Source organism: Lontra canadensis, unplaced genomic scaffold (assembly GCF_010015895.1).
Source record: "Lontra canadensis isolate GAN:19392208 unplaced genomic scaffold, GSC_riverotter_1.0 scaffold189, whole genome shotgun sequence".
Lineage (NCBI taxonomy): Eukaryota > Metazoa > Chordata > Mammalia > Carnivora > Mustelidae > Lontra > Lontra canadensis.
The window spans coordinates 1,148,307-1,154,306 of record NW_022631183.1 but is presented as its reverse complement, the minus strand read 5'-3'; the positions used below and the strand labels follow the sequence as shown (position 1 = coordinate 1,154,306).

General features: G+C 49.6%; 1 long non-coding RNA gene across 1 annotated transcript in view; it reads right to left on the bottom strand.

Moving 5' to 3' along the window:
• Window positions 1-1,809: 1,809 nt before the first annotated feature.
• The window catches only part of LOC116861053, a 28,056-nt gene continuing 23,865 nt past the window's right edge, over window positions 1,810-6,000 (bottom strand). The window contains exons 4-5 of the long non-coding RNA XR_004381401.1: window positions 4,900-5,133; window positions 1,810-2,233 (exon numbers count right to left, since the gene is read on the bottom strand). This is a non-coding gene — a long non-coding RNA (uncharacterized LOC116861053). The remainder of the gene's footprint in view (window positions 2,234-4,899; window positions 5,134-6,000) is intronic.

Below are 6,000 nucleotides of genomic sequence, written 5' to 3'. Positions count from 1 at the left end.
GGGCTCCTTGCTGGGTGGGGAGCCTACTTCTCCCTTCCCTGTGCCTGCTGCTCCCCCTGCTTGTGCTTCCCCTTCTTGTGCTCTCTCAGTGTCAAATTAATTAATTAAATAAATTTTTAAGAAAAATTGTTTCTCAGGAAAGTAAGACAAATGGCCAATTAACACTTAAACAGCCTTAAGCTGAGAAGCCCACAAGAGGAAGGGGGCATGTATGAAAGAGCACCTCTTAGTTCTGCAATTAACGAAAAACAGACTCCTTTCAGTTTCCCCAATGTTCCATTTCATGTTTTGGGCATGGATTATCCTTTAATAACTTTCCCCCATTAACTCTCCTACCAATCACTTGGCATTTGGGTTTCACTTTGGGGATAATGAGTGTTTTTAAGACACTGAAACCTCTGAAGGCCAAGTGCTGTGGACAATACAACCCCCGTGCTTAACGAGGGGGACAAGCTCACAGGTAGACATTAAATCCGGTCAAAAGAGACAAGAGGAGCCCAAGACTAGCTCAGTCAGTAGAGGGGCAACTCTTGATCTGGGAGTTTTAAGTTCGAGCCCCACCTTTGGTACAGAAGTTACTTTAAAAAAAAAAAAAAGGCAATAAGAAAATGAGCTGCAGTTGGGTGCTTCCTTTTCCTGACAAGAATTTTTTTAATTTAACACTGGCTGGAGAGGAGGCACCTGGCTGTCGGCGTCCTCTTTATATTTCATAAGCAGGGGTCACAGAATCCCAACAGGCCAGAGTTCTAGGCGTTGTCACCTCTTTCCCAGGCTGTCCCAGCAGCCTCCTCAGCTTCTCCCCATCCCAGTGTTCCTCTTACCCCAACCCACGATTCAGTGGCTCCCAAACCCTCAACCGGGCACTCAAGAGTTTTTCCTAACCAGCCCTAACCTAATTCTCCGAAGTTTTTTGTTGTTGTTTGCTTGTTTGTTATTTTTCCCAGAACAGCCCTAGCCCTTGGTCTAGTCAGTCACCCAACAGTCTCGTCTTTCCTTCACCTCCTGCGCAAGGCTCACGGTCTCCTTCCGCAGAGGTCCTCTTTTCCTCTCTCTATTCTTCCGTCCCCCAACCGCTGCGGGGAGATTAGTCCTCAACCCTCAGGACTCCACTCAGATTTCACCTACACCAACAGGTCCACTGAGATCCCAGTTACCCCCCTCTCAAGAATCAGGATTCCTTCACCTCCCCTAACACCTTCTCTGAACACCCCGACCTCTGCTCCCCCCAGGGGGCCTCCCGAGCGGCCTCCCGGCCCCCGGCAGCGTCTCAGAAATCGCAGCCCAAGGCGAAGAGCTGCAGAAGCCTCCCGTACAAATCCCCCGGGACGGGGTGTGGCGGTCCCCGCTTGGAGCACGCCGAATCCGGGCATGGCGAGACACGCTGAAATGCGGTGCCCCTTCAGACCACGGCCCAGTGGCCGGCCGGGCGGCGCAGGATCTCCACCCTCCCAGCCTCCGACAGCGGCGCGGCGACCCAGAACTGGACGAACAGCCGCGGGGCTCCTGGGTGGGCTTTGCGCCGGCTCCCGTTCCCTCCCCGGGGGCTGCGAACACCCCATCCGAAGTCGGTCCGTCCCGTCCCGGTGCCTGCCGCCCTAATGGTGCTCTTTGGGGGGCTCGCGGGCGCGCCAAACCTCCGATGGGCCCTGCCTGCGCCTTACCCCTCCCCGGTTCAGCTCGGCTGGGCCTGCGTCCGCCCCGACTCACCTCTCCTCTTCTCGAATCCGTAGGGCACTGGTTTGGTAAAGACCTGACCCGACTAGATGAGACCGCACCAGACGCACCGCACCTGCCACCGAGCCAGAGAGGAGCCGCGGCAAGTCTGACGTCACGGCTGCCCGGAGCGCCGGGAGCTCCGAGTCACCTGATCACCCCGGCAACGCGCGCGGGGCGGGGCGAGGCGGGGGGCGGCGTCACAGCACGAGCCCCACCCCCAGCCGGCCGGCCTCTGGGCGCCTCCGGGAGCGCTCCGGGTCGCTTGGCTTGGTGAGAACCCGAGGCGGGATCCGGGCTTTCCTGCTCCTGCCTGTGAGCTGGGGAGGACCTGAGACTCCCAACGGGCACTCGTTTCAGGTTGGATCAGTCGCGAAGACTCCAGATGATTATCCCTCTCCGCTAGGACAGGTGCCTGGCTGCCCCCGTTGTAACCCGCTCAGGCTGGGTTCACTGTAGGCCTCTCCTCCTGGTGTCTTCTTGGTCTACACCCGCATAGTCCGGGATTCGTGAGCTGTACCTGAGAGGAGTGGGGGGCTATGGCTAACTGGATTGCTCTCTGGCAACTTTTCCTCATAAACGTCACAGCAAGTAGTGCAGCCTTTGCTAGAGAATGTAATAAAACCTCGTTCTTTCAGGCGCAGGTCCAAGACTTCCTGTCCTAAAGGTCTTCTGTTCCAGCAAGGAGAGAAATGACTGAAACACTCCCAGAGCAAAGTCGAGGAAAAACCTGCAAGTCCTGCTTGCAAAGAATTTTTTGTTACTCATTTTAGAAATTGATTTTTCTCTAATGTACTCCCCTTGCTTGCTACAGCCATAGGCATACACCTCACTGACTGGTGTAGACCATCAGCTTCAAAGTGAGAATTTAACATCCCATGGAGGTCCCAGTTTGAGAACCACTTTTTATCTCCTCCCTTGGCTTCTTGCTGATTGAATTTCATTTTAGTTTTACTCTCTTATTCCCTGCGCTGCTGTGGAGGTTTCATATATATTGTCCTTCCCTCTCAAACTATAGGATTTTAGACCTGTCAAAGAGAAAAACCATGGGTCCCAAAAGGTGTCACTTTGGCCAAGTCACCAAACCCAGGCTTTTTTTCTTTCTTAAGATTTTTAAAGGGGCACCTGGGTGGCTCAGTGGGTTAAGCCTCTGCCTTCGGCTCAGGTCATGATCTCAGGGTCCTAGGATCAAGCCCCGTGCATCGGGCTCTCTGCTCAGCAGGAAGTCTGCCCCCCCCAACTTGTGCTCTCTCTATATCAAATAAGTAAAATCTTAAAAAAAAAGATTTTTAAAAAGTTATTTATGATAGAGCGAGAGAGGGAACACAGCACAGGGGAGGTGAAGATGGAGAAGCAGGCTCCGAGCTGAGCAGGGAGCCTGATATAGGGCTTGATCCCGAGATGCTGGTTGGGATCATGCCCTGAGCTGAAGGCAGACGCTTAACGACTGAGCCACCCAGGCGCCCCAAACCCAGGCTTAATAACACAACATAATTGCAGTTTCAACCTTTGCCAGAAATGTGGTCAGGAATTTCCTGATAAGCACCAATGAGGCAATCTGTCACGTGGAGCTCTCCATCCCTCAAAGGAAGGTGGGGTAATCTGTATTACAGGAATCCCGCTACTCTACCCCAAACAGAATATCCTTTCTCTTCTTTTGCTAATAACTTCCTTGCTCCAACCTCACTTCTACGAAAAAAACCTCTTCCATTTTGTACAAATCCCCTCTAATAGGTAGATGGGATGCTGCCTGATTTAGGAATCATTTATTAAAGCCAATTAGACCTAAAAGATAAAGTTATTTTACAATCAGTTTCTAGTGAGCACCTTTTGGCGTTGCCCAGCTAACTGGCAATGCCCAGCTGACTGAGACATTGTCTTAGAAGATCAGTTGATGAATAGTGTGTCTCATATCAAAGTACCACCTGTACTGTTTACTATTTACTTAATAGTTTAAAGTGATACTTTTTCTTTTATACATTCATTTTTAAAAGAAATGCATATAAATGGGAAAAAAGACAGTTGTGAGGGGCGCCTGGGTGGATCAGTCAGTTGATCAAATGCCTTCTGTTTGGGTCATGATCCCAGTGTCCTGGAATGGTGGGAACCCAAGTCGGGCTCCCTGCTCAGCAGGGAGTCTGCTTCTCCCTCTCCCTCTGCTGCTCCCTTTGCTTCTGCTCTCCCTCGCGTGCTCTCTCTCAAATAAATAAATAAAATATTTAAAGGGGGAAAAAAAGACCATTGTGAAAGGTAGAGAAGAATCATGGCTTCAGACAAAGTATTAGCTCTACTAACAGAAGAGACTGAAAACACGACCCCAGGGTCCTAAGGGGCAGAGATGAGTGGGCAGGAAGATGCTGTGAGCAGGGCAGGGCAGGGAGAACTGGGTTGTATGGCAGATCTGCAGAGGGGAACTCCATGTGGAGGTGGGGTGTGTGCGGAATTGAGCTGGAATGAGGTTTGAGGGAAATGGTGGAGGGGAAACATGCTGAGAACCGAGACAGAGAAGGGATTGGAGAGAAAGGAGAAGTACCAGGGGTTTGGGGACAGAGGCCTATTAGCCTCTGAGGAATGAAGGTCACTCAACAACACCCCAAAACCACATTTGGACCATCAGGGGCAAGATCCACCCTTTACAGAAACTAGTACAGAGGAACTGATGCAGAGCTCATCTGTTCCTAAGTATACTCTGACAGCAAGACTTTTTGGCTAGAAAATTTTCCAGGCCTTTGGGATCAAGCATATGCCGCTGAGGTTCTAATGAGGGCAGGGCAAGGTGAGGAAGGGGGTATAAGGCAGGTATAAGCATCTTTAAAGGGAGGAAAGCTTCTCAGGCTAGTTGGGACAAATGGAGGCTGTGCTGGGGAAGAAGAGATGATGAGACACATTTTCAGTAAGGTCCCTGGCCACTCCCCTTTTACTGAATGGGTAGGGATTGAGAGGGCTTAACTATCAAAAGAAAAACAGGGGTGCCTGTGTGGCTCAGTGGGTTAAAGCCTCTGCCTTCGGCCCAGGTCATGATCCCAGGGTCCTGGGATTGAGCCCCACATCGGGCTCTCTGCTCAGCGGGGAGCCTGCTTCCTCCTCTCTCTCTCTCTGCCTGCCTCTCCGCCTACTTGTGATATCTCTCTCTGTCAAATAAGTAAATAAAATCTTAAAAAAAAAGAAAAACAGAACATTTCCCACCTTCACATCCACCTCCACATCCATAGTAAAGGAGGGTTCTCATGTGAGTACAAACCCAGAGAATGTTGCTGGCAGCAGCCAAGAACCCAAGAGACATGGCCAGGTTATACATACCATGTGGTTCTTTTCTAGAATTTGACCTCAAGGGCCAGAACTCAACAGCCAGCCAGTGGTAGAAGTTGCTGGAGTTTCACCAGGTTTCTTCACACAACAGCGGCGAGTTGCCTTCCATTCCTGGAAATAAAGAAAAATGTCTGTGTAGAAGACCCTGACAAAACATATTTTCTGTAAAAGTTCATTAGCCACAGAAGCTGCAGTGGATTTTCCACATACGTGACTTTGGGAGAACCAGCTAGGACTGCAGGGGCGGCACAGCACAGGGGTCGGGGAGCCTGGGATTCATCCATTTCACGAACGTGGCCAACTAACCCACTTTCTCTGAGCCTCAATCTTACCTACAAAATGGGGATAATAACACCTACCTCTTTTACTTTTTTTTTTTTTAAACACCTACTTCTTAAACTTTACAGGAAGTCTCAATGAAAGGAAGAATCCAGATTCATGATTTTTCACAAGGCCATTTTATCTCAGATTTTTTTTTAAGTAGGCTCTACGCCCAACATGGGGCATAAACTCACAAACCTAAGATTAAGCGTCACACGCTCTGTCCACTGAGCCAGCCGGGAGCCCCTTCACAAGGCCATTTTATTTTATTTTTTTTCCCTGTAAAAAGGATTTATTTTAACATAGTTATAAAGCCATTATCACATCCGACAGAATTAATTGTAACATGTTTTTGTACACTATTAGCAAGATACTTTACCATATAATTTACATGTATATTATGTACATAAACTCTGTCTACGTCCCTGTCTGTGTAGACATTTGCCTGTAGAAAAGAAGATTCAAGAACTTGACCTGATTTGAATGTTGGAGGATTGTCACATGGCAGAAAGTTTTAGATTTGTTGTGTTTATCTGCCCACAAGGCCATTTTAAAAACCATTATATTCTTAGGGGCGCCTGGGTGGCTCAGTTGGTTAGGTGGCTGGCTTCAGCTCTGGTCATGACCTCAGACTCCTGGGATGGAGCCCCATGTTGG